The sequence below is a fragment of the Sardina pilchardus genome, chromosome 1, assembly GCF_963854185.1.
Source record: "Sardina pilchardus chromosome 1, fSarPil1.1, whole genome shotgun sequence".
NCBI classification, from domain to species: domain Eukaryota; kingdom Metazoa; phylum Chordata; class Actinopteri; order Clupeiformes; family Clupeidae; genus Sardina; species Sardina pilchardus.
This window is the reverse complement of record NC_084994.1, coordinates 16,933,690-16,943,749: the sequence shown is the minus strand read 5'-3', so window position 1 is coordinate 16,943,749 and position 10,060 is coordinate 16,933,690.

Genomic DNA, 10,060 nt, shown 5'->3' with positions numbered 1-10,060 from the left:
TGGAAACGGTCATAAACTCTTAATTTTAATGGTTGCTATGTTGGTTGCTAGGTACATGGAGGTTTCATGTAGTTGACTGGAGGCATAGTTGATGATAACTGACAATTGGAATGGTTGAACAGTTAAATAGTTGAGTAGTTTCAATGGTTAAATGATTTAATGGTGTATTATTGCAGTGAGGACTTTTATTTTGAAACAGTTGTGGACAGAGGAAACAGTTAACAGGATATGTAGTCTTCAGAGAGATTGTATGCTTATAGCCAGAGAAACTGACAGTTGATACAGGTGTAATCAATTTAATTTAAGAGCCAGAGTGTATATGCTTGAAGCCTGAGACAGAGTAAATAATTTAAAAGTTGAATGTAGTCTAATTAATGTTGATAGACAGAGAGTTTAATGGATGTTGATAGACAGTTTAATGGGTGGATGAGTGAATGGTCTGAAGAAGATGAATGGATAGAAAGTTGGATGGAATGTGCCTTATATTCTTGTAGAATGGAGAGTAGTGGATACAGATACAGGTGTAATCAATTTAACTGGCTAGTCTTAAGAGAGCCAGGGTGTGCTCTTAAAGCCTGAGACAGAGTAGATTGTTTAAAAGTTGAATGTAGATCGTCTAATTGATGTTGATAGGCAGACTGTTTAGAATGGGTGGATGAGTGAATGGTTTGAAGAAGATGAATGGATAGAAAGTTGGATGGAATTAGGAAGACTTATGTTGATACAGTTGATACAGGGGAACAGAAAATGTAGTCTCAAGAGAGCCAGTGTGCCTGAGAGAGAGAGAGAGCTGCTGCACCTGGACTGGCCACCTGGCGTAACATTCTAATTGCTGCCGTGATGTAGTCTAATTAATGTTGATAGACAGAGAGTTTAATGGATGTTGATAGACAGTTTAATGGGTGGATGAGTGAATGGTCTGAAGAAGATGAATGGATAGAAAGTTGGATGGAATGTGCCTTATATTCTTGTAGAATGGAGAGACACAGCTCTACTGAGAGTAGTGGATACAGATACAGGTGTAATCAATTTAACTGGCTAGTCTTAAGAGAGCCAGGGTGTGCTCTTAAAGCCTGAGACAGAGTAGATTGTTTAAAAGTTGAATGTAGATCGTCTAATTGATGTTGATAGGCAGACTGTTTAGAATGGGTGGATGAGTGAATGGTTTGAAGAAGATGAATGGATAGAAAGTTGGATGGAATTAGGAAGACTTATGTTGATACAGTTGATACAGGGGAACAGAAAATGTAGTCTCAAGAGAGTCAGTGTATGCCTGAGAGAGAGCTGCTGCACCTGGACTGGCCACCTGGCGTAACATTCTAATTGCTGCCGTGATGTCATAAAGGGTAATGTTAAGTCTATGGGGAAATAGCTCAATGTTAAATCTATGGGGAAATCGTTTTTTAATTAATAGTTTAAAAAGTATAAAAGTTACAAAGTTGAAAAGTCATAGCACACATGTCCTAAGTAAGACCTACGTAACGCAGTTTGAATGAAGTTTCTATGTTAAACGGTTCAAGCTGATTTGCGTGCGTTAGAAGAATAACTAGAAATGCAATTCCAAGGAATTACCAGTGCATGAAAATGCAAAAATAGATAGATAATGTAGATTTGGTTACTAAGGTGTAGCTAGGGTAAACATGGTGGTTGCATAGTTTACAGAGAGTTGATAGTGTGAAGGTAGACAGTTTAAAGATGAAACGTTCCAGTTCTAACTTAACTAATGATTTCTATTCATGTTAAAATGTTGATTAGCTAACTTAGCTAATGATTTCTAGCAGTTACGCTAAAAATGCTTACTATGCTAGCAATGCTAACAATGCTAACCAGGTTGATTAGCTAACTTAACCGATGATTTCTAGCAGTAATGCTAAAAATGCTAACTATGCTAACAATGCTAAATTTGCTAACAATGCTAACCAGGTTGATTATCTAACTTAGTTGATGATTTTTTGCAGTTATGTTAAAAATGCTAACTATGCTAACAATGCTAACTATGCTAACCATGGTAACTAGCTAACTTGCTAGTGAGGACTTTTATTTTGAAACATTTGTTGCTAGGGTATCCATGGTGGCCACTATCAGGAAACAAGAAGTTACTGCAGTATAATCATGTTGGTTGCTATGGAAACGGTCATAAACACGTTTTAATGGTTGCTATGTTGGTTGCTAGGTACATGGAGGTTTCATGTAGTTGACTGGAGGCATAGTGGATGATAACTGACAGTTGGAATGGTTGAACAGTTCAATAGTTGAGTAGTTTCAATGGTTAAATTATTTAATAGTGTATTATTGCAGTGAGGACCTTTATTTTGAAACAGTTGTGGACAGAGGAAGTAGTGAAACAGGATCTGTAGTCTTAATGAGATTGTATGCTTAAAGCCTGAGACAGAAGGTGCTTCTCATAGCGTTTACGCGTCCTCTCTCGCTCCTCACTGATCTACATAAAGAATGATGGAGCGGCAACAATGGGATAGTCTAGCCCTTCTTCTATCTTTCTTTATGTAGATCATTGAGGATCGAGGAGCGAGGGAGGACATATAAACGCTGCTTGAGAGGGACCCACAGTAAATACTTTAAAAGTTGTATGTAGATAGTCTAATTAATGTTGATAGATAGAATGTTTAATGGATGTTGATAGGCAGATTGTTTAATAGATATTGATTGACAGTTTAATGGGTGGATGAGTGAATGGTCTGAAGAAGATGAATGGATAGAAGGTTGGATGGAATGTGCCTTATATTTTTGTTAAGAGAGACACTGATACAGCTCTCTGAGAGTAGTTGACACAGGTGTAATCAATTTAACTGGCTAGTCTTAAGAGAGCCAGAGTATCTTAAAGCCTGAGACAGAGTAAATAATTTAAAAGTTGAATGTAGATAGTCTAATTAATGTTGATAGACAGAGAGTTTAATGGATGTTGATAGACAGATTGTTTAATAGATGTTGATAGACAGTTTAATGGGTGGATGAGTGAATGGTCTGAAGAAGATGAATGGATAGAATGTTGGATGGAATGTGCCTTATATTCTTGTAGAATGGAGAGACACAGCTCTCTACTGAGAGTAGTGGATACAGATACAGGTGTAATCAATTTAACTGGCTAGTCTTAAGAGAGCCAGCCTGAGACAGAGTAGATTGTTTAAAAGTTCAATGTAGAGCGTCTAATTGATGTTGTTGATAGGCAGACTGTTTAGAATGGGTGGATGAGTGAATGGTTTGAAGAAGATGAATGGATATAAAGTTGGATGGAATTAGGAGGACTTATTTTGATACTGTTGTGCGCAGAGGATACAGGGGAACAGAATATGTAGTCTTCAGAGAGGAGCCTGAGAGAAACTGACAGTTGGTGCCCAGGTGGCTGACCAGCTGGGGTAACATTCTAATTGCTGCCGTGATGTCATAATGAGCAATGTTAAGTCTATGGGGGAAATGGTGATAGTTTTTAACTAATAGTTTAAAAAGTATAAAAGTTACAAAGTTGAAAAATACAAAGCACATATGGCATAAGCAAGACCTACGCAACAAAGTTTGAATGAAGTTTCTACGTTAAACGGTTGAAGCTGAATTGCGAGCGTTAGAAGAAGAAGTTTAACTAGAAATGCAATTCCAAGGAATTACCAGTGCATGAAAATGCAAAAATAGATAGATTATGTAGATATGGTTACTAAGGTGTAGCTAGAGTAAACATGGTGGTTGCATAGTTTACAGAGAGTTGATAGTGTGAAGGTAGACATTTTAAAGATGAAACGTTCCAGTTCTAACTTAACTAATGATTTCTATTCATGTTAAAATGTTGATTAGCTAACTTAGCTAATGATTTCTATGAGTTACGTTAAAAATGCTTATTATGCTAGCAATGCTAACTTTACTAACAATGCTAACCAGGTTGATTAGTTAACTTAACCGATGATTTCTAGCAGTAATGCTAAAATGTTAACTATGCTAACAATGCTAAATTTGCTAACAAAGCTAACCAGGTTGATTAGCTAACTTAGTTGATGATTTTTTGCAGTTATGCTAAAAATGTTAACTATGCTAACAATGTTAACTATGCTAACCATGCTAACTAGCTAACTTGCTAGTGAGGACTTTTATTTTGAAACATTTGTTGCTAGGGTATCCATGGTGGCCACTATCAGGAAACAAGAAGTTACTGCAGTATAATCATATTGGTTGCTATGGAAACGGTCATAAACACTTAATTTTAATGGTTGCTCTGTTGGTTGCTAGGTACATGGAGGTTTCATGTAGTTGACTGGAGGCATAGTGGATGATAACTGACAGTTGGAATGGTTGAACAGTTCAATAGTTGAGTAGTTTCAATGGTTAAATGATTTAATAGTGTATTATTGCAGTGAGGACCTTTATTTTGAAACAGTTGTGGACAGAGGAAGTGGAAGAGGAAACAGGATCTGTAGTCTTAATGAGATTGTATGCTTAAAGCCTGAGACAGAAGGTGCCTCTCATATAGCGTTTACACGTCCTCCCTCGCTCCTCACTGATCTACATAAAGAATGATGGAGCGGCAACAATGGGATAGTCTAGCCCTTCTTCTATCTTTCTTTATGTAGATCATTGAGGATCGAGGAGCGAGGGAGGACATATAAACGCTGCTTGAGAGGGACCCACAGTAAATACTTTAAAAGTTGTATGTAGATAGTCTAATTAATGTTGATAGATAGAATGTTTAATGGATGTTGATAGGCAGATTGTTTAATAGATATTGATTGACAGTTTAATGGGTGGATGAGTGAATGGTCTGAAGAAGATGAATGGATAGAAGGTTCGATGGAATGTGCCTTATATTCTTGTTAAGAGAGACACTGATACAGCTCTCTGAGAGTAGTTGATACAGGTGTAATCAATTTAACTGGCTAGTCTTAAGAGAGCCAGTAAAGCCTGAGACAGAGTAAATAATTTAAAAGTTGAATGTAGATAGTCTAATTAATGTTGATAGACAGAGAGTTTAATGGATGTTGATAGACAGATTGTTTAATAGATGTTGATAGACAGTTTAATGGGTGGATGAGTGAATGGTCTGAAGAAGATGAATGGATAGAATGTTGGATGGAATGTGCCTTATATTCTTGTAGAATGGAGAGACACAGCTCTCTACTGAGAGTAGTGGATACAGATACAGGTGTAATCAATTTAACTGGCTAGTCTTAAGAGAGCCAGCCTGAGACAGAGTAGATTGTTTAAAAGTTGAATGTAGAGCGTCTAATTGATGTTGATAGGCAGACTGTTTAGAATGGGTGGATGAGTGAATGGTTTGAAGAAGATGAATGGATATAAAGTTGGATGGAATTAGGAGGACTTATTTTGATACTGTTGTGCGCAGAGGATACAGGGGAACAGAATATGTAGTCTTCAGAGAGATTGTATGCTTGCCTGAGAGAAACTGACAGTTGGTGCCCAGGTGGCTGACCAGCTGGGGTAACATTCTAATTGCTGCCGTGATGTCATAATGAGCAATGTTAAGTCTATGGGGAAATTGTTAATAGTTTTTATTTAATAGTTCAAAAAGTATAAAAGTTACAAAGTTGAAAAATACAAAGCACACATGGCATAAGCAAGACCTACGCAACAACGTTTGAATGAAGTTTCTACGTTAAACGGTTGAAGCTGAATTGCGAGCGTTAGAAGAAGAAGTTTAACTAGAGAATGTAATTCCAGGGAAATTACGAGTGCATGAAAATGCAAAAATGTATAGATACAGTAGATAATGTAGATATAGTTACTAAGGTGTAGCTAGGGTAAACATGGTGGTTGCATAGTTTAAAGAAAGCTGATAGTGTGAAGGTAGACAGTTTAAAGCTTAAACATTACATTTCTAACTGAACTAATGATTTCTAGCAGTTATGTTAAAAATGTTAACAATGCTAACCAGGCTGATTAGCTAACTTAGCTAATCATTTCTATCAGTTATGCTAAAAATGCTAACAATGCTAACTATGCTAACAATGCTAACCAGGTTGATTAGCTAACTTAGCTAACCATTTCTAGCAGTTATGCTAAAAATGCTAACTATGCTAACAATGCTAACCATGCTAACTAGCTAACTTGCTAGTGAGGACTTTTATTTTGAAACATTTGTTGATGGGGTATCTATGGTGGCCACTATCAGGAATAAAGAAGTTACTGTAGTAAAATCATGTTGGTTGCTATGGAAACGGTCATAAACGCTTAATTTTAATGGTTGCTATGTTGGTTGCTAGGTACATGGAGGTTTCATGTAGTTGACTGGAGGCATAGTTGATGATAACTGACAGTTGGAATGGTTGAACAGTTAAATAGTTGAGTAGTTTCAGTGGTTAAATGATTTAATAGTGTATTATTGCAGTGAGGACTTTTATTTTGAAACAGTTGTGGACAGAGGAAACAGTTTAACAGGATATGTGTAGTCTTCAGAGAGATTGTATGCTTAAAGCCTGAGAGAGAGAAAGAGCTGCTGCAGGTGGGGCTGGCCACCTGGCATAAGATTCTAATTGCCCTATTATGATGTCATAATCCAATGTTAAGTCTATGGGAGAAAAAATGGTTTAAAAAATTAATATAAATTCAACGATTAAGTTTTCAAAGTTGAAAAATACAAAGCTGAAGTCACCTAAGTAAGACCTACGCAGCGCAGTTTGAACGAAGTTTCTACGTTAAACGGTTGAAGCTGAATTGCACGCACAAAAACGTTAGAAGAAAAATAAAAATAATAAGAATAAATCGGATAACAGTAGAGTGCATTTTCATGCACTCTAATAAAAAGCCTAGGAAGAACAGTACAGTGCATTTTCATGCACTGTAATAATAACTAGAAATGCAATTCCAAGGAATTACCAGTGCATGAAAATGCAAAAATAGATAGATAATGTAGATATGGTTACTAAGGTGTAGCTAGGGTAAACATGGTGGTTGCATAGTTTACAGAGAGTTGATAGTGTGAAGGTAGACAGTTTAAAGATGAAACATTCCAGTTCTAACTTAACTAATGATTTCTATTCATGTTAAAATGTTGATTAGCTAACTTAGCTAATGATTTCTAGCAGTTACGCTAAAAATGCTTATTATGCTAGCAATGCTAACTTTACTAACAATGCTAACCAGGTTGATTAGCTAACTTAACCGATGATTTCTAGCAGTAATGCTAAAAATGCTAACTATGCTAAATTTGCTAACAATGCTAACCAGGTTGATTAGCTAACTTAGTTGATGATTTTTTTGCAGTTATGCTAAAAATGCTAACTATGCTAACTATGCTAACTATGCTAACCATGCTAACTAGCTAACTTGCTAGTGAGGACTTTTATTTTGAAACATTTGTTGCTAGGGTATCCATGGTGGCCACTATCAGGAAACAAGAAGTTACTGCAGTATAATCATGTTGGTTGCTATGGAAACGGTCATAAACACTTAATTTTAATGGTTGCTATGTTGGTTGCTAGGTACATGGAGGTTTCATGTAGTTGACTGGAGGCATAGTGGATGATAACTGACAGTTGGAATGGTTGAACAGTTCAATAGTTGAGTAGTTTCAGTGGTTAAATGATTTAATAATGTATTATTGCAGTGAAGACCTTTATTTTGAAACAGTTGTGGACAGAGGAAGTAGTGAAACAGGATCTGTAGTCTTAATGAGATTGTATGCTTAAAGCCTGAGACAGAAGGTGCCTCTCATATAGCGTTTACGCGTCCTCTCTCGCTCCTCACTGATCTACATAAAGAATGATGGAGCGGCAACAATGGGATAGTCTAGCCCTTCTTTTATCTTTCTTTATGTAGATCATTGAGGATCGAGGAGCGAGGGAGGACATATAAACGCTGCTTGAGAGGGACCCACAGTAAATACTTTAAAAGTTGTATGTAGATAGTCTAATTAATGTTGATAGACAGAATGTTTAATGGATGTTGATAGGCAGATTGTTTAATAGATATTGATTGACAGTTTAATGGGTGGATGAGTGAATGGTCTGAAGAAGATGAATGGATAGAAGGTTGGATGGAATGTGCCTTATATTCTTGTTAAGAGAGACACTGATACAGCTCTCTGAGAGTAGTTGATACAGGTGTAATCAATTTAACTGGCTAGTCTGAGACAGAGTAAATAATTTAAAAGTTGAATGTAGATAGTCTAATTAATGTTGATAGACAGAGAGTTTAATGGATGTTGATAGACAGATGGTTTAATAGATGTTGATAGACAGTTTAATGGGTGGATGAGTGAATGGTCTGAAGAAGATGAATGGATAGAATGTTGGATGGAATGTGCCTTATATTCTTGTAGAATGGAGAGACACAGCTCTCTACTGAGAGTAGTGGATACAGATACAGGTGTAATCAATTTAACTGGCTAGTCTTAAGAGAGCCAGCCTGAGACAGAGTAGATTGTTTAAAAGTTCAATGTAGAGCGTCTAATTGATGTTGTTGATAGGCAGACTGTTTAGAATGGGTGGATGAGTGAATGGTTTGAAGAAGATGAATGGATATAAAGTTGGATGGAATTAGGAGGACTTATTTTGATACTGTTGTGCGCAGAGGATACAGGGGAACAGAATATGTAGTCTTCAGAGAGGAGCCTGAGAGAAACTGACAGTTGGTGCCCAGGTGGCTGACCAGCTGGGGTAACATTCTAATTGCTGCCGTGATGTCATAATGAGCAATGTTAAGTCTATGGGGAAATTGTTAATAGTTTTTATCTAATAGTTCAAAAAGTATAAAAGTGACAAAGTTGAAAAGTCATAGCACACCTGTCCTAAGTAAGACCTACGTAACAAAGTTTGAATGAAGTTTCTACGTTAAATGGTTCAAGCTCAATTGCGTGCGTTAGAAGAAGAAGTGGAACTAGAAATGCAATTCCAAGGAATTACCAGTGCATGAAAATGCAAAAATAGATAGATAATGTAGATATGGTTACTAAGGTGTAGCTAGGGTAAACATGGTGGTTGCATAGTTTACAGAGAGTTGATAGTGTGAAGGTAGACAGTTTAAAGATGAAACGTTCCAGTTCTAACTTAACTAATGATTTCTATTCATGTTAAAATGTTGATTAGCTAACTTAGCTAATGATTTCTAGCAGTTACGCTAAAAATGGTTATTATGCTAGCAATGCTAACTTTACTAACAATGCTAACCAGGTTGATTAGCTAACTTAACCGATGATTTCTAGCAGTAATGCTAAAAATGCTAACTATGCTAACAATGCTAAATTTGCTAACAATGCTAACTTGCTAGTGAGGACTTTTATTTTGAAACATTTGTTGCTAGGGTATCCATGGTGGCCACTATCAGGAAACAAGAAGTTACTGCAGTATAATCATGTTGGTTGCTATGGAAACGGTCATAAACACTTAATTTTAATGGTTGCAATGTTGGTTGCTAGGTACAGTACATGGAGTTTTCATGTAGTTGACTGGAGGCATAGTGGATGATAACTGACAGTTGGAATGGTTGAACAGTTCAATAGTTGAGTAGTTTCAATGGTTAAATGATTTAATAGTGTATTATTGCAGTGAGGACCTTTATTTTGAAACAGTTGTGGACAGAGGAAGTAGTGAAACAGGATTTGTAGTCTTAATGAGATTGTATGCTTAAAGCCTGAGACAGAAGGTGCCTCTCATAGCGTTTACGCGTCCTCTCTCGCTCCTCACTGATCTACATAAAGAATGATGGAGCGGCAACAATGGGATAGTCTAGCCCTTCTTCTATCTTTCTTTATGTAGATCATTGAGGATCGAGGAGCGAGGGAGGACATATAAATGCTGCTTGAGAGGGACCCACAGTAAATACTTTAAAAGTTGTATGTAGATAGTCTAATTAATGTTGATAGATAGAATGTTTAATGGATGTTGATAGGCAGATTGTTTAATAGATATTGATTGACAGTTTAATGGGTGGATGAGTGAATGGTCTGAAGAAGATGAATGGATAGAAGGTTGGATGGAATGTGCCTTATATTCTTGTTAAGAGAGACACTGATACAGCTCTCTGAGAGTAGTTGACACAGGTGTAATCAATTTAACTGGCTAGTCTTAAGAGAGCCAGAGTACTCTTAAAGCCTGAGACAGAG